This window comes from Taudactylus pleione, unplaced genomic scaffold (assembly GCF_031769625.1).
Source record: "Taudactylus pleione unplaced genomic scaffold, aTauple2 ptg001302l, whole genome shotgun sequence".
In the NCBI taxonomy this organism is placed as follows: Eukaryota; Metazoa; Chordata; class Amphibia; order Anura; family Myobatrachidae; genus Taudactylus; species Taudactylus pleione.
This window is the reverse complement of record NW_028285702.1, coordinates 630,340-650,240: the sequence shown is the minus strand read 5'-3', so window position 1 is coordinate 650,240 and position 19,901 is coordinate 630,340. Positions and strand designations below refer to the sequence as shown.

General features: G+C 43.3%; 1 pseudogene; it reads left to right on the top strand.

Moving 5' to 3' along the window:
* Window positions 1-682: 682 nt before the first annotated feature.
* Window positions 683-19,901, top strand: part of LOC148443322 (uncharacterized) — a 90,768-nt pseudogene continuing 71,549 nt past the window's right edge.

Here is a 19,901-nt window from a genome sequence, read left to right as displayed (position 1 = left end):
TTGTGTTTCTATTAGAATTGTGACCTTTTGTAGGAGCCAAGTACAGGGGTGTGCCTATCGTAAGGAGCAAGGCAGCTGTCGCAGGCAGCAGCTCAGCTCTATTGTTGGGCAGTAAATTGCTAACAACTTGTGAAAAAGATGTGAATTTTCTTAGTTTAATGCCTAATGTAAAAGTTTATATATTGGTGGTAGATCGAAATTGACAATTATGCTAACATTCTTGTTCAATAGTATCTATCATACTTTTGCAAAAGTTTCTATAGGTTTATGGCAAGCCTGATAGAGGCAACATTCCAGTTACAGCCTGTGTGGCACTCACAGCACTGAAGTTTTATGGTGCTGTATTTAGAGCCGTAACTAGCTATGGGTGACCTTTGCTGTTGAACAGAGAGCAGAAACTCTGTAGGCATACCCTCCCCCCCTGGCCCTTGCTCTTGGCTTGTTGGGTGCCTGGAACAGCAACCTACAGCCAGGATTGCTGCTGCAGCACCCACTCAGCATCCTGTGGACTCTCAAGATGGGTACTCTGCACAGTATATGCAGCTAAATCTGAGGATGCCTGATCAGCGCTCATCTTACCGGAGCTTCCGTCCATACCCCCTTCTGCGCGTTGTAATGACATCATGCACGTGGCATCATGAGTTTGTGCGCTTAGTGGGCAGGGCCGGCACAGGGCGCAACCATGGCCTGTTACGGCTTTGTCTATATTCGTTTACAACACAATCCTGGTGGTTGGAGAGTACCCTTTATTGAAATATAAGCTATTTATGCAATAATTGTGAGAGAAAACTACATCTACCATCATGCATTGCAAATAGTTGGCAAACACATGCACATTTATCAGGTACATTCTTGTAACATACATCTAACTTTTATCTGGGCGAATCCTCATTCTGTCGGGGTCGGGGGATTGGAGAAATCCAACATGTTGGTCAATCTCGATTCCCAATGCCGACTCAAAAACGGTTGTAATCGTGAGTCAGTGATTTTTAACATGTTGAATTTTCCAGATTCCCCGATTCCCCTGTTTAAATTGACATTGACCCTACATTTATTGGTGGCGCTTTCGCTGGACTTGTGCATGCAGACAGCCTCCACTCCAAAGCTTCTGAATAGAATAAATCTGGGATAATTAGATATATGAGGCAGGGAGCGCTTTTACACATTAAGCTACTTCTATCCTGCTGCAAGAACAGAATTGAGGTTTATTACTGTGTGTCAGTTGATCTCTAGTGTGGTTACACTGATTGATTCAAGGCTCACACTGTTGAGAATATCAATGTCCTTTGAGAACTGTGTTTTTGGAAACAAATATATTACAAGCCACAGCCACTCATATTATTTACAGACCCGAACCCAGGGGTACATTGTTACTGGAGAATTCTCCTATATCTGGGATCACCACCAATCTGGGTATACTAAGATCTGTAATTACTGGAGTGGTTATTCATTTGAGACTGGATTTATATATTGACTAATTTGGGTACTTACAGTATGTTTTACTTATTGCCATAATTATGCTTATGCATGTTTTATCATAATCTGTGCACATTATTCTTTTTTATAATAAAATATTTTTTTAATTATATATATTTGGCTTGATCAGATCATTTCTTTATTAATATAGATATTATTATATAAATTTCTGAAAAAAAAAGCAATTCCTTTATTTTTTCTTGTATTTTTAAAACCTACAGAAGTTTTAAGTGTTATAGCTGCTTAACTGGACTGATTTATTATTATATTTGTATAACATTAATATCAGCACCTTGTTGGTCTTTTCTTTTTATTTTGCTATGTATAGGAATAAAAAGAATCTCTATAAAATAACAGAAAGAGAAAGTGATATCAAATGAAACAACAAAGTTATTAATACATTTATTTGTGACAGAAAAAAAAATCCAAAACTTTATTCAGACCCCCTATTTAAGTGGAGCAATGTAACTTTCTGTTGTCCTTTTTTAAAGTAATTTCTCATTTTGCACACTATACCATACTTGATATTTTGGCATGTTCCCCACTGAAGCACTTATTATAACAAATAATGACTTGCCTTTTAACACAATGGGCCAACATGGGACATACATCTCTCCTCAAAACGCCTCTAACAATAAAAACAAAGACAATAATGCTTTGGAAATGTGTTTATAAGCAAATGGGTTAAAAGATTGACTCACTGTGTCTGTACAAGATAGTATCAAGACTTTTTCCACCTGGCCATTGCAGAGACTAGTATTATACGGAAGGTCACATGAATAAAAGACCTTCTGTTGGCTCCAACCCCCAATCAAGGCAGCATTTGAAAATAAAAACAGTTCAGTAATTATGCTGTTAACATGATCCCCCTTAATGTGTATTAATGCTCGACTTACATGGCTGGGACTGAAAGCTGGTGTAAGAGGATGCCAGGGACTGTGGTAATTGAGATTATAGAACTGTGTAATGTATTTGCACTGCAGCTGTGAGCTGTCCTGCTATATGTATTCCATGCAAGTTCTATGCCTTCATCTAGAGATAGCAAATAACCTCTTTTACTGCCAGAACATGTAAATCTTACAAGTATTATCTTTTTTCTAACCTGTTACTAAAGTTTTATTTTATTAGGTCAAAAGCACTTATTGGAAATAGTTTTTGGTATTGTATAAAATGTCAAAATATGTGACATTTTCTAAATTAGAACACTAGCTCTAGAAGATGGGAATCATTTAGATTTAGAAATTCATCATAATTAATAGGCATATTGACGTTATTTAATATTGAAAAAGCAATTAACCTGCATATATATTTCAGATTTTTCTAACATTAGAGCCTTCCACTCATTCCTTGAACAATATAGTTCAGTAAGTGATGTTGTGCATTCAATGTTTATAGTTCTTAATTCTCAATATTGTTTTAGTATAATGACACATTAGCATTTCCAACTTATTATTTGGATTAAAGACATACTCCGTACTGCATTTACTAAATTTCCTTCCAAATATAATTTTTGTCTTAGATGGTATTCTGTCGAATGCATGTCAGTATTGTGCAATGAAAAATACCTTCTGATCTGTTTTGCAATTGTAATTAGCATAAGATATAAATTAAGTCATTAGAGCTCTTTTTCTAAGAATTTAAGTCTCACAATTACACAAAACCACAGCAACCAATCAGACATTTGCTGTCATTAGTTAACTTACACTAATCAGATAAGAGCCAACTGCTGATAGTTTCAGGTGGTTCAGTGGGGATGCAGTCAGGAAGCCGACGGTTGCAATGTCGACTGATGGCTTCCTGACTTTCTAATCCCGGCAAGGTACAAATGACAGGCGTCAAAATTCCAACGCCTGTCATTAGACTATGCCGGGAGCTCAACACCCGGCTTACCGATCAAAGGTAAGCCGGGCACCATGTGTGGACAGCCTCGAGGGGGAGGAGTTAGGGTAGGGGCTCCTGGGGGGGACTTAGGGTTAGGCACCCACCGGGAGATTAGGGTTAGGCTAGGGGAAGGGGGAGTTAGGGTTAGGCACCCCTGGGGGGAGGTTAGGGCTAGGCACCCCCCCGGGAGACTTAGGTTAGGCTGTGGGGAAGGGGGAGTTAGATTTAGGCACTTAGAGCGGACACCGGAGCGGGGATTAAGGTAAGTGGATTTTTTTTTCAATTGTGTCTGTCTGGCCCTGGGATCACTGCTGGGGGTTCTGCACGGGGACTACTAATGGGGGAACTGCTGGGGGGGACTACTACTGGGGACACTGGTTGGGGGGGGGTCTACCACTGGGTGGGACTACTACTGGGGGCACTGCTGAGAGGACTACTACTAGAGGCACTGCACTGATGGGACCACTACTGGGGGCACTGCAATGGTGGGACCACTACTGAGGGCACTGCATAGGTGGGGATTACTGCTGGGGGCACTACATAGGTGGGGTTTACTGCTGGGGGCACTGCATAGGTGGGGGACTACTACTGAGGGCATTGCAGAGGGAGGACTACTACTGGGGGCACTGCTGGGGGTGACTACTACTGGGGGAACTACTACTGGAAGCACTGCATCAGGGGGACCACTACTAGGGGCACTATAAGGGGCACTGTATAGGGGGACCACTACCTGGGACACTATATAAGGGGCACTGCGTAGAGGTACCACTACATGTTGCACTATATAAGGGGCACTGCAAAGGGGGACAACTACTGGGGGCACTGAATAAGGGGCACTACTGGGGGCACTGCATAAGGGCTTGTGTAGCTATCCAAGGCAGGGGAGGGTGGGCGCAAGGTTGAAAAAATGCCTAGGGTGCCAAGAAACCTTGCTCCGGCCCTGGAAACAATTTAATTGCTCTGATAGATGCCAATTAGTTAAGATGCCCGCCATGACATCCTATACAAATATGGATGGCAACGAATGCTCCGCTCCCTGCAAAGGAGGTGGAGCAACCTCGTTAGATGGGATCCCTGGCAGCTGCAGCATCTCAGGTCCCAAGTGCAGTGTAGTAAGTACTATACAGTATGCACATTACTCTCATTGTATACAGTAGCCAATCAATATCTGTATTTAAAAGTAAAAATGAAAAAAAAAGTATTTAAAATTAAAAAATAAAACGTCATGCCCCCCTTCCATCCTCCCAAAAAAAGAACAACCAGTACCGGGCTTTGGGGAACCAGTCCTGGTTGTGCTAAATTCAGAGACAGTCCTGGTTGCCAAAATACAGTGGTACAAAAATGTATGGTTCTCCTGTATTTACCAGAACCAGCACCAAACTTTTTCTAGTGGGGGATGGGGGGGCTAATGCCACAGCCAGGGGAGCCCTTTCACTGGGTCCCCCAGCCGAAGCATTAGCCCTAACCTCTAGCCAGCCCTGGCCAGGGATCCCTGGGGAGCTGGGGACTCCTCCCAATAAAGGGGTCTCTCTCTCCAAGACACCACAGGCCTAGGCTGATAGCCCGGGGCTATCCACGGCACTCCTGGAGCGGTGGGTGCTGAGTTAATTATGTATAGTTTGGTGCATTTTAAAGAGTTAAAAATATTGTCTTGCTGTGGGACTACAGGTCCCAGCAAGCCTCCCCCCGCATGCTGGTACTTGGAGAACCACAAGCACCAGCATGTGGGGCATTACGGGCCCGCTGGTACCTGTAGTTCCACAGCAAAATAAATATTAAAATAAACACAAGACACACACACCGTAGAAAGTAAAATTGCTATTTTTATGGTATATGGTGTTTGAAAAAAAATTGCGTTGGAATAGTTTTAAAAAGTTGTTCTTGACCTAATTCAATCATAAAAAAAATGACAATTTTGGAGCGGTTTTTGTGAAAAAAAAATGTCAGCTAAGTGGTTAAAATGGGCCAGTTTAAAAAGTGTAAGAGTTTACAGTTTATTTGTTTACAAATTGTTTTGAGGGAAACTGATGATACAGTTTTATTTTTCCACAGTGCAGACACCACGACCACCACCACCACCGCTGGTGGAGGAGGAGGAAGTAGAGAGTGGTAATGATTACAACAGTTATGTATAATATTTTTTTTTCTTATACACACAGATGCCCTGGTAATTGACCTAGACAGTATTCTTGTACAGTACTTCTCTTGATTTTAAGAACCAACCCCCATTAGATTTTTACTTTCGGGACAATGTTTTTTTTTTACAGTAAATGCAAAAAGATACAGTACTGTACAGTATGGTGTAATAATAGTACAGTAATAATATTGTTGGGTTTTATTTATTGACATTTTTCAAATAGTTTTGTGACAAAATGACATTGTGTTTTCTTTTCACAGTTCAGAAATGCCATGCTTTATAAGTACTGTACACTACATTGTCTACTATCTCTCTACTTTTTTTTCCTTTTCACAGACTCTCTCTCTCCTGTACTCAAAAGACCCATCTCCAACCTCTTCTCCTTACACACTAATTATTTCTGTACTTATGTTTTTTTTTCAGTACTGTACAGTATGTTTTGGTGACCTGTCTTAAGGGGCTTATACACTAGATGATTTTGATGAACACCAAGAATATCGTTGATATATTGTTCATATCATCTAGTTTGTATGTATGCAGTACATAACCAGCGATGCGTGCTCGCTCCCTCTGTTCATCAACGATATCCCCAGTGGGCTGTAGATGCATCCCAATCTGGGGATATCGTTAACCATGATATGCTACTGAATGCAGAATGGTCTCCCCTCTCATCCCCACCGTCGTACCTTGCTGCCAGCATCAGCAAGTTTGCATATACTTGACAACACCTGCACCTCTGCCGGGCCTGATGCTCACGATATCGGCTCATACACACATCGTCTAGTGTTCATGAGCCATACTGTACAGTAAGTTGATACTGTCAATAAAATGCAATAATACCTGTAGTAATACTACTGTTGGCCTCTATATATTGACATTTTTATTTTGTGACAAAATACAGTAACATTCTTTTTTTTTTCCACAGTAACACCAACACAAGGGCCCCAGCCCCCCCCCCCACCCCAGGAGGACATAACCGGCCCCAGCCACCCCTCTAGGCTTTGTAAGTACTGTACACTACTGTACATTGTCTTCTATCTCTCTACTTTTTTTGCCTTTCACAGTGTCTCTCTCCATCCTGTACTCCAAAGACCCACCTCCAACCTCTTCTCCTTACACATTAATTCTTTCTGTACTTGTGTTTTTTTTCAGTACTGTACTGTACAGTGCTGTAATAATACCTGTAGTAATACTACTGTTGTAATAGTAATAGTACTGTTGTGCAGTACTGTAGTGGTCTTTTTTTTCAGAATTAAACTGACTGTGCCAATTTTTTTTCACTGTTACTCCACCACCTGTGTTCCTGGATCCCCTTTTAGGTAAGAAAGTGGTGACAGTTAAGCTGACTAAACATTGTACTTCGGTGGGTCTGTACCAGCTACAGTATTCTGTATATCTCTGAACAATGCTGTTCACAGACATACTGTATTGTTTCAGCTGTCTGATATACAGTACTGTACAGATTCTGCAAAAACATTTAGGGGTCTCTTTGCTAAGCAGTGTTAGGAGACAGAGTGAAAAGTGATAAGAAAGGGATAAGGTGCCAGCCAATCAGCTCCCAACTGTAATTTTTCAAACACAGCCTGTGAGATGACAGCTGGGAGCTGATTGGCTGGCACCTTACCACTTTTTACTCTGTCTCCTAACACTGCTTAGTAAATAGACCCCTTAGTTTTTTGTGTATGGGTGGTCTGCTATAATTATGCAGTCCACTCATACTGTACACTTGCTGCATTTGAGTTGCAAATTCTTGGGGCCTGATACAATTACAGAATGTCTTTGGGGGACCCATTCCACCCAGGTATTGTAATGTAGGTGCCATTGCTTGTATATGTACAGCCTCACCATTGCCTGTGTCTCTCAGCTTCACCTCCCATGTCTTTCTGCCTCTTTTCCTACCACCCTGTGTCTTTCAGCCTCATTCCCTACCCTTCTGTGTCTTTCAGCTTTCCATTTTTGCCTGTCAGCTTACCCCTCCCTCTCTGGCTCTGCTTCCTCCTGTTTGTCAGTTTCTGCCCCGTCTTTCCCAGGGGTGTGGGGATCCGATAGGGCAGAGGTGGCAGTTGCCCCTCCATAATTTCTGTTGGGTTGTTAAACACTGTGGGGGTCATTCAGACCCACTCGCAAGCGGCAGTACGCTCGCAAGTGGGTCGATGTTCCCCACTGCGCATGCGCACGATGGAGGGAGCTCCGTCGTGTGCATGCGCGAGACCTGGGGAGCGACGGGCTTCCCATCGCTTCGGGTCTTGCACCAAAGGGGACGTGCTGTCGATGTTGATTGACAGCACGCCCCCTTTGGTGGGCGTGCCGGGGGCGTGCCTGCCAGATGGAGGCGTTCCCATGGGAATGCCTACCGTCTGAAGCCGGCCCCACTGACATCACTAGTGATGTCAGTGGGAGTGATTTTGGCTCTGATAGAGCCAAAATCACTCCAGGGCTTGTTGCAGGGAGACAAGTCCGATGGTCGCGATGGTCAAGACCATCGCGACCATCTTTTTGGCCGATCGCATATGCTGTGGGTGGTCCCCACAGCTATGCGAGCGGCCAGGAGGCCGCTCCATTTTCATGGAGGAGGGCCCTGATTCAGAGCGAGCGCTCTGGTCAGAGCGTCCGGCTCTGAATCAGGCCCTGTGTTTTGTTTCCTCATGATCTTCTACACAAAGCAGAATGGGGATGAATGAAATGTAAATGTGGTTGAAGAGTTATTAGAACTAGCCAACTTTAGTTGTTTCTGTAATTTACTGTACTTTTTTTTTTGCTAAAACAGACCAAGCTACAAGGCCAGGGACCCCCGCCACTAAATAGAGGTAGAGTACAGTAATAATAATTGTAATCATTTTTATTTTATATACAGTATTGTAGCACTCTTTCTCCAGCATGGCTCAAGGTGCTTAACACACAAAGTGCACACTGTGGATTAGGTACTGTACATTAATACAGAAGTAACAAGTAAACTAGAGTGCACAATACAGTAGGTGTCAAGCAGATTTGGTACAGACATTTTGGGTATTAACTTCCACTGACTGTACTGTACATTCCACCCACAGTGGGATTACAGTACCTTTAGTGGAATATTGTAGATTGAGCCTAAAAGAGATGACACAAAATACTGTAGGTGGTTGCAGCATCTTATTGCTAGGAGTAGAGTCCCAAAATTCATAAGTCAGGTCCATGTAGTTTTTTTATGCCATTGTGAGATAGCCATGTTGTGACGAATCAAAATTACTTTCAATATAAGCTTTATGGATAGATCCATGTGAAGAACTGTACATTCCATTTAGGTCAATGACTGCAAAATGCTAGTGAAAGATTGTACTGTACTTTTACTGTACCTTATTACTGTTCTAAAACTGTACTTTTTTTTCTCACACAGCAACTCAGACGGTTGATAATACAGCTATGGGCGGCGCTCATCCAAATTTTTTATATTATTTTATATTACATTTCATTTTCTTTTATTTATTTTTTATATATTAAAGTGTTATAATTTGCATATTTTTTTCATTAGTATTAATGCAGTACTTGCATGAAGTTTATATTTATATTTATAAATATACTATAATATAAATACATACTATACAGTAAATATAAATATATTTATAGTGTGTGTACAGGTGTGTGTGCAGGGATGCAGTCAATAGACCGGTGGATGAGATGCCGCCAGTCTATATCCCAACCACAGAAACCAGACACAGGACTTAATATAGGCATCGAAATACAGAAGGAAATACAGAAGGAAATACCAAATGCCGAAGGACGCCAGCCCCAATGAGGTAAGTCCAGGGCACCCTTAGCGTTAGCCATGGGGAGGGGAGGTTTAGGGTCAGGCACCAACGGGGGTAGAATAGGGTTAGGTACCCCCTGGGAGGGTTAGTTTTTGGGGGTTACAGTAGGTTTAGGCACCTCCGGGGGAGGTTAGGGTTAGACAGTAGAAAGGGAGGTTAGGCACCACTAAGGTAGGGTTAATAGGGAGAGGGGTAGGGATATGGTTTTTACCTTCTCTCTTCTGGCTGCTGGCATTGGGATACTTCATACCCATTCCATGTGTGCATGTATGTTTTAATAAACTTTCATTTTCTATGGTGTGTGTGTCTTGTGATTAGTTTTATATTTCTTTTGCTGTGGAGCTACAGGTACCAGCAGACCTGTAATGCCTCACATGATGGTACTTGTGGTTCTCCAAGTACCAGCATGTGAGGAAAGCTTGCTGGGACCTGTTGTTCCACAGCAAGACAATATTTGTAACAGTTGAAAAAAAATAATACTACAAAAAATTTAAATAAATCCTAATGCAAGTCTCGAACCTGGGACGCCCACTCAAACAGGCTGGCACCCAAACCTCTAGCCCACACACACCAGCCATACCAAGAGCTGCACCTGTCATGTATGTGATATGACATCTACATATTACAGCAGACAATGTGTACAATGTCAATAGCGGGCTCAGCATGTTAGAAGTAAAAAATAAAAATGGTGTGTTGCGCTTGTATTTCCGCAGCTCAATAAATAGTGGTCAGATTAAAAATATGGGTATATGAGCGCTGGTATGGATTAGAATTGGTGAACCGCACAAATAAAAATATATGAATGTACTGAATAATCAGTAATCAATAATAAAACAAAACAAACAAAAAAAAATTATTTTTTTTTAATCTCTTTTTAAAAAAAAATAAAATAATAATAATTAATAAAAAACAAAGATGAAAATAGAAAGAAAAAATCAGCAAAGGAGAGAAAAGGCATAAACAGTATTATGGAATTAATGTTTATAGTCTTTATAGACTAGTTGGTGGTGTGCCAGTTCTGCATGTACCCAACGAGGGGTCCGCTGTGCTATTGCCACCTAACTCACCCTAACTAGCTCGGCGTTGACTGCTGACTTCAGCTGCAGATTCCCATCTGAGCCGCGATCACATGTCCCGCCGGGCTGGCGCCGCTTGATGACAGAGGGCGTCGGGGGATGTTCAGTGGGCTTGTAGCGGCAGCGGCAGTTGTTCTTTTCCTGGGCACTCCATCCAATCTCCAACGCATTTCGGACCTTCCACGGGTCCTTTGTCAAGGGCTCAGCATGTGGCAGCATTGAATAGATGCAAATGATGGTGGGGGATGGTGGTGAGCCATACAATTAGCTCAGTGAGATTGAATAGTAATGCATCATGGTGGGGGGGAGTGGTGAAGGGACTTGGGTGTAATGTGCACAATACAATGTCCTATGCATGTCCGTTTAGCATAGAATGTTGATGGGTGGCATAAAGTAGCATATAAATGCAAGGTGGGGGGAAGCTGTGGACAATTATTGAGTTCAGTAGGGTTGGGTAAGAATACTGAACTTCAATTGCTCAGTCTTTATGCAAAGCTGGGAGTGTGTCTTTTTGGTCAACACAGAGACCTGTACTTATGACAGAACTCACACACCACAAAGTGATTTCTTTTTAATCCTATAGTAAAGATTGAAAAAATTTAATAAAGTAATGTCCCTTAGCAGGTCTCAAACCCAGGACACCCACTCTGCAAGGCACTCACCCAAACCTCTAGCCCACACATGCCAGCCATGTTGAAGGCCACAACTGTTACGTACAGCACACAGTGCATCATCCTAGTACGGTTGGATAAGAATACTGAACTTCAATTGCTCGGTCTTTATGCAATGCTGGGAGTGCATCTTTTTGGTCAACACAGATACATTTATAAATGACAAAACTAACACAATTCTTCACAGTAGTGAAGATTATAAAAAAAATATCCCTTACCAGGTTTCAAACCTTCGATGCCCATGCAAGGTGCTCACCCAAACATCTAGCCCAGCAACGCCAGCCATATCGAGAGTCGCACCTGTTGTGTATGTGATGTGATGTCTGCGAATTACAGCAGGCAATGTGTACAAGGTCAATAGCAGGCTCATCCATGCGCACTCCACTCACCTGCTGCTGTTTTTAATAATAAAAAAAAAATTTGTCTTCCTTTCAAAATATTATATTAATACATGTAAACACAGTACCCCACCTATAGAGAATAATTCATCCCATCTCATTGAAAGCTGTGCGTGTGTCTCATTAATGTGCAGTATTGGTTATACCATCATAAGAACACAGCAATTACACTACTGTAGAGTTATGAATGTGTACTGATTTGCATCCCCTTCTAAGAGCTTATGTGATATTATTAAAAATATATATATATAGTATAATTCAAAAACTGACCATCAGTAATATACTATATGTTTATGTCCTTCTCCAGGTAAACCCTTTGCTTTTCTCAACACAGAGGGGAGGAGGGGGGAGGAATTAATTTTGTAAAGGCTGCACATTTTCCACAGACAAACAACAAACCACATTTTCATGAAACACTTTTGTACATTGACACAGAAGCATGGATGGGATCAGTGAGACCCCTCTGAGTGGCTATGTATTTCAATGACATAGATGCATGCATGGACCAGGAGATCCATGCTACATGCAACTGGGTCATTGACACAGAGCATAGACGGGATCAGAGAGACCCATCTGTGTTGCTGTGGTTAAAAAAAAAATGTGATAACAAATAATTAAAAAATGGCATGCCCCCCTCCACAAAAGAGCCCTGAGCTTTTAGTGACCCAGTGCTGGTTTTGATTAAATACAGGGGACAAATGACATGGGGTCCCCTGTTCTTAAGCACAACAAGCACTGGGCTAGTCAGAACCAGCTCTGGTTGCAAAAATATGGGGGAAAAACAACATAGGGACAGTGCGCAACTAGCACTGGGCACTGATCTGATTTTAGAAATATAAGGGGAAAAAATGAGTAGGGTCCCCCTGTAAAATTCAGAACCAGCACCAGACTTTTTCTAGTGAGGGGCTAATGCCACAGCCAGGGGAGCCCTTTCACTGAGCCCCCCAGTCAAAGCATTAAACTTGACTGCTAATCAGCCCAGGCCAGGGATCCCTGGGGAGCTAAGGACCACCTAATCAGAGCCAACTCGTGGTATGTTCGACCAGTGCGGTCGAACAAGGGCGCCGACCCATAGAGGGTGCTCAGATCTCTCTGCCTTCCCCAGATCCCTAACCCGAGGCAAAACCTCACGATCCCATTCTTGGGTCGTTAGGTTGTGGGGTCACGAGGTTTTGTATTGAGCAGGCTTAACACTGATTGGCTGAGAGGGCCTTCTGTCATGGCTCTCAGCCAATCAGCGTTAAGCCCATTTAACATGCACGCAGGAAGCAAAAGAAGATGGTGCCCACCATCCCCCACTGCCCTACACCACCTGCAACCCCGCTGCCGACACTGCCGACACCCCACTGGCAGCATCCCCCGCTGCTGACACCACCACTGCCAACACTCCTGCACTGCTGCCCCACGTACTGAGGACACAGTCAGCGACCCATACACTGCCGACACTGTGGACACCACCAGCACCCCTACACTGCCGACATTGTCAGCACTCATGCACTGAGGACACCGCTGGCACCCGCGCTCTGCCAAAATTGCCATCACCCTGCATTGAGAACACCCCAACAATGCCAACACAGTCAGCAAACCTGCACTGACGACACTGCTGGTACCCTTCACTGAGGACACTGCCAGCACCATAGCACTGCCATTCCATATACTGAGGACATCACCTGCAACCCCCACACTGCTGACACAGCCAGCAAATCTACACTGAGGACACTACTGGCACCCCTGCTCTGCCGACATCGCCGACACCCTGCATTAAGTACACCCCTGTACTGCCAACATAGTCAGCAAACCTGCACTGAGGACACAGCTGGCACCCCCGCACTGCCAACATCACTGGTACCCTACACTGAGAACACTGTCAGCACCGCAGCATGGCCAAAACACAAAACACCAAGGAAAAAAATCCCAAACCAGATTCAGATCCAAAACCAGGGGAGATCCCGATCCAAACACAACGGTGGGCACACATCTCTCTCTCTCTCTCTCTCTATATATATATATATATATATATATATATAGCAACTGACATACTGTGTATACTTTACTGTAATAAAAGTGGAAAACAAAACGTGCTTCCAGCTACATTACTGGTCTATGAATGTACAATTTAACCATGTAAAATGAGTACAGTTTTGGGAGGAAGGGAGGGACTGAAAGTACAAAAGTGTCTCTAGACACAAAGGGCAACATTAATGAGTAGTAACAACACACAGGGGGAGGGCTAATGAAAACTTGATTTGTTTTCTGTGTAAAAAGTGCAGCCTTTACAAATGAATTCCAACTCCCTCCCCCTCTGTGTTGAGACAAACAATGGGCAGGGTTATTCTGAAAAAGGACATGAACACACTGTAAATTACTGATGGCCAGTTTTTGAATTATAATGTATATCTAGAACCAGTACTGTATATGAATACTGGGATGGCAGTGCTGCAGTGCTGGCAGTGTCCTCAATGACAGGTAACGGAGGTGTCGGTAGTGTGGGGGTGCCAGCAGTATCTTCAGTGCAGGTTTGATGGCTGTGTCGGCAATGCGGGGTTGCTGACGGTGTCCTCAGTACATGGAATGGCAGTGCTGTGTTGCTGGCAGTGTCCCCAGTGAAGGGTACTGGCGGTGTTGGCATTATAGGGTGCCAGTGGTGTCTCTAGTGCAGGTTTTCTGGCTGTGTCGTCAGTGCAGGGTTGCTGACGGTGTCCTCATGGGATGGCAGTGCTGCAGTGCTGGCAGTGTCCTCAGTGATGGGTACCGGCAGTGTCGGCAGTGCGGGGGTTGCTGACGGTGTCTGCAGTACATGGGATGGCAGTGCTGAAGTGCTGGCAGTGTCCTCAGTGAAGGGTATTGGCGGTGTTGGCATTGCAGGGTGCCAGCGGTGTCTTCAGCGCAGGTTTTCTTGCTATGTCGGCAGTGCAGGGGTTGCTGACAGTGTCCTCGGTACATGGAATGGCAGTGCTGCAGTGCTGTCAGTGTCCTCAGTGACAGGTAATGGAGGTGTCGGTAGTGTGGGGGTGCCAGCAGTATCTTCAGTGCAGGTTTGCTGGCTGTGTCGGCAGTGCAGGGGATGCTGACGGTGTCTGCAGTACATGGGATGACAGTGCTGCAGTGTCCTCAGTGACGGGTACTGGCAATGTCAGCAGTGCCAGTGGTGTCTATGGGTGAGGGGGGCACACAGAGCCACTGCTGCTCTGTTCATAGAAGGGGAAGGAGGAGGAGAGCTGCTGCTGTAAAGGTGCATACACGTAGCAATTTAAAAGGATGATTTAAATGATATTGTTATCATTACCATTATCTATCAAATCATCCTTTTTTAATGTACCCTACCAACTTACCTTCAACCAGCAATGTGCAGGCACATATGGGTGATAGCGATATCGCCCATCGTCCCTGCATGCTGCACAACCTGCTGATCGCGGGTCAATATAGTTGCTGGCAAGTTATTGGTGTGTTGGATTATCTATATAGATCACACAGAGCCAGTGATGCTGTTATCAGGGATAGGGGGAGGGGGAGAACTGCTTGGAGTGTGTGCACTAAGGATAGGACATAAAAAGACAACATGGAAAGTACTGTACAGTTTTTAATGTTGATTTCAAAACATTGTTTAGACCTAAACATTGGTTCTGGAACATCGATGTTAACCAATTTTTCTATTTTTTAATTGACCTGTAGGTGCTTAAACATATAAAACACCAATAACCGCTGAAATCATACTTATTTTATATTTAATTTATGAGGGCATTTAGTATTTATAGACCCACATACTGTATATCACTCCCTTGGAATGGCGCTTTTTGGGCCTGATTCAGAGATGTATGCTAACCCAATGGCTAGGGCACATCTCCGATGGTGGGAGGAATGTGCATGTGCAGCCCTCTGGCTCTGAATCCGCTTGCAGTGCCTCCCGGCTGCAGCTTGATTGACAGGCTGTGGCATTTTGGAGGTGGAGCGGGGGTGGTCCCTGGCAGTGTGATGGTAGGTATCCTCATTCAAACGAGTCTAAGCTGCATACACACACAAGGATTTTGTTACCAACGATTTTATGAATGATTTTTATGAAGAATTTTCTGTCAGATTATCTGTCAGATTATCTGTCAGATTTTTTAAAGTGTAATGAACGATTTTTATGAGCTACAAATGATTTTTGCATATTCCCTTAATGAAAATCGTTGGGTTGACAAGACTGACTGAACTACAAACTACAAACGTGAACACGCATGAACGATTATCGTTCATTGTTTGACTGAGAAAGTGAACAATTTTTTCAAACGATTATCGTTAAACGATATAGTTTAACGATAATCGTTCAAAAAGTCATTGTGTGTGTATGCAGCTTTAGTGTTTTTTTATTTTCAGGACTCGTTATTAAAAATAGAGGTCCTGTTTTTTATCTGTAATATTTTTAATAAAATAGCTGTTTGAAGCAGTATTATGCTACAGTGCATCCAGAAAGTATTCACATCGCATCACTTTTTCTACATTTTGTTATGTTACAGCCTTACTTCAAAATGGAATAAATTCATTTTGTTCTCAAAACTCTACACACAATACCCCATAATGACAACATGTACAAAGTTTTTTTGAGATTTTTGCAAATTTAATAAAAAAAAACCACTAAGATATCACATATACATAAGTATTCACGGCATTTGTGAGATGTTCCTACAGCTTAATTGGAGTCCACATGTGGTAATTTCATTTGATTTGACATGATTTTGAAAGGCATACACCTGTCTTTATAAGGTCCCACACTTGACAGTGCATATCAGAGCACAAAACAAGCATGAAGTCCAAGGAATTGTCTGTAGACCTCCGAGACAGTATTGTCTCAAGGCACAAATCTGGTGAAGGGTACAGAAAAATATCTGCTGCTTAGAAGGTCCCAATGAGCACAGTGGCCTCCATCATCTGTAAATGGAAGAAGTTTGGAACCACCAGGACTCTTCCTAGAGTTGGCCGTCCATCTAAACTAAGTGATTGGGGGAGAAGATCCCTAGTCAGGGAGGTGACCAAGAACCCGATGGTCACTCTGTCAAAGCTAAAGCATTCCCCTGTGAAGAGTCAAGAACCTTCCAGAAGGACAACCATCTCTGCAGCAATCCACCAATCAGGCCTGTATGGTAGAGTGGCCAGATGGAAGCCACTCATTAGTAAAAAGCATGTGGCAGTCCACCTGGAATTTGCCAAAATGCACCTGAAGGTCTCTCAGACCATGATAGACAAAGATTGAACTCTTTGGCAAGAATGCCAGGCATTCTATTTGGAGGAGACCAGGCACCGCTCATCGCCAGGCCAATGCCATCCCTACAGTGAAGCATGGTGGTGGCAGCATCATGCTGTGGGGATGTTTTTCAGCAGCAGGAACTGGGAGACTAGTCAGGATAGAGGGAAAAATTTATGCAGCAGTGAACAGAGACATCCTGGATGAAAACCTGCTCCAGAGCACTCTTGACCTCAGACTGGGGCGAAGGTTAATCTTTTAGCAGGACAATGACCCTAAGCAAACAGCCAAGATATCAAAGGAATGGCTTCAGGACAACTCTGTGAATGTCCTTGAGTGGCCCAGCCAGAGCCCAGACTTGAATCCGATTGAACATCTCTGGAGAGATCTGAAAATGGCTGTGCATCGACGCTTCCCATCCAACCTGATGGAGTTTGAGAGGTGCTGCAAAGAGGAATGGGCGAAACTGCCCAAAGATAGGTGTGCCAAGCTTGTGGCATCATATTCAAAAAGACTTGAGGCTGTAATTGCTGTCAAAAGTGCATCAACAAAGTATTGAGCAAAGGCTGTGAATACTTATGTACATGTGATTTTTTAGGGGTTTTTCTTATTAAATTTGAACAAATCTCAAAAAAAACTTTTTACACGTTGTCATTATGGGGTATTTGGTGTAGAATTTTGAGGAGAAAATTAAATTTATTCCATTTTGGAATAAGGCTGTAACATAACAAAATGTGAAAAAGTGACACGCTGTGAATACTTTCCGGATTTTATTGAAACCTACTGTATGTTGTTGAATCCTCTTTATGTGAAGAAAACTATAAGGTAACCTTAAAACATGAAGGGGTAATAAGAGGTGTTTGCTTTAAATATATCAAGAGGTATGTACCTTGAACATCAGGTGCATGGGACTGTTCTATCAACACCTATTTTTCAGATATAAATAATCCCTCACATTGGGTGGATCAACAATAATTTTAAAATACTACACTATGGGTCTCAATAATTAACGAGTTTATCACCAGAATGAGTGAAACATTTCACTGTGTATGATAAATGATGTTCCAGCCAATCAGCTCTCAACTGTCAACTGTTAGAAAAGTGACAGTTGGGAGCTGATTGGCTGGAGCAACATTTATCATACACAGTGGCATTTGTCACTCGTTTTGGTGATAATACTAGTTAATAAATGGTTGCCTTTGATTGTTTCCTTTTGTTGTCATAATTTTGAGGTAAATATAAGGACACAAAGGGCCTGGATGGAATTGCAGAGCCGCACATAAGCGCACACAAGAGACTGTGCAATTCTGTTCATTTAAAATGCGAATGTAGGAGGTATCGCACACCTCCTTTCTGCATTTGCATGATCTGAGCTCTGCAACTGAGGCCGCAGCCTAGTTTCACCATCAGAACAATTGCGACAGATGGTTGCCGATGTTCCTTAGGGCAGGCTGCGGGAGTTAAAACTTCCCACAGCCTGGCCGGGTCCTGGCAGCTTGCAAGGCCAGAAAGTCTGCATGCACCCATATGGACTCTGCCCTCGCCCCTCCCCTGTTTCTGGGAACGCTGCCAGGGAACATCCCAGCTCCACCTTCAAAACACAGCAACCTGTCAATCAGGCTGTGGCTGGGAGACACTGCAAGCGGACTCACAGTCAGAGAGCTGCACATGCTCAGTACACCTCCGGTGCATGCACAGTCCTACCACCATCGGAGATGTGCGCTAACAATCGGGTTTCAGAACCAATGTTTAGGTCTAAACAATGTTTTGTAATTAATGTTAAAAACACTGGTACAGTACTTTCAATGTTGTCTTTTTATGTCCTATCCATAGTGCACACACTCCAAGCAGCTCTGCCCCTCCCCCCATCCCTGATAACAGCATCACTGGCTCTGTGTTCCCCCATCTCCCACCCACAATAGTGTAACAGCAGCAGCTCACCTCCTCCTCCTCCTCTTCCTCCTTTCCCCTCTATGAACACCGCAGTGGTGGGTCAGTGTGCAACCCTCACCCAGGGCCAAATTTAGGTCTGTGGGGATTCCTGGGCAACAAATGTGGGGGGCTATCAAGTTTATTTATATATATATATATATATATATATAGCAACTGACATACTGTGTATACTTTACTGTAATAACAAAGTGGAAAACAAAACATTGAGCTACATTACTGGTCAATGAATCAATGAATGTACAATATAACTATGGAAAATGAGTACAGTTTTGGGAGGATGGTAGGGATCGAAAGTACAAAAGTGTCTCAATACACAATGGGCAACATTAATGAGCAGTAACAACAACCAGGGGGAGGGCTAATGAAAACTTTATTTGTTGTCTGTGTAAAAAGTGCAGCCTTTACAAATGAATTCCAACTCCCTCCCCCTCTGTGTTGAGACAAACAATGGGCAGGGTTATTCTGAAAAAGGACATGAACACACTGTAAATTACTGATGGACAGTTTTTGAATTATAATGTATATCTAGAACCAGTACTGTATATAAAATATCGAGCCATATTTTCAGGGCCAAATTTCTACACTAAGAAATCAGAACCCACACACGCCATCCTCACTGACTCAGTGTACACGGTGTTCACAGCCTCTAGATGAAATATGATATTATTCTAAAAAGTTTTATTATTATTAACATAATATTATTGATGTTATTATATTATTGAATTATACAAATTTATTTTTGGAGCAAAAAAAAAAAAATGTTTAAACTGGGATTCAAACCCTAACTGCCAAGTGTGATGTACAGTGACTTTACCACTATGCCACAATACTAGTGGATGGGAAGTACATAATCAGTCTTTTCAGGAACTGATGACAGTTTCCTAGTGACAGTTTTTTTGGTGCTAGTACAGTGTTTCAGTGGCTAGAACAGTGATATAGCCGCAAATGCATATAAGCCCATTTAATATCCACATAGGAAGCAAAAGAAGATGGCGCCCATCATCACCTGCTGCATGACACTGCCTGCACCCTCACTGCTGACACAGTCGGCACCCCACTGGCAGCATCCCCCACTGCTGACACCACTTGCCGACACTGCCAGCACCCCTGCACTGCTACCCCACGTACTGAGGACACCGTTAGAGACACCCACACTGCCGACACTGCTGGCACTCCCACACTGAGGACACCACCAGCACCCCTGCACTGCCGACACTGTCAGCACACATGCACTGAGGACACTGCTGGCTCCCCTGCTCTGCCGACACCACCAGAAACCTGCATTGAGAACACCCCTGCACTG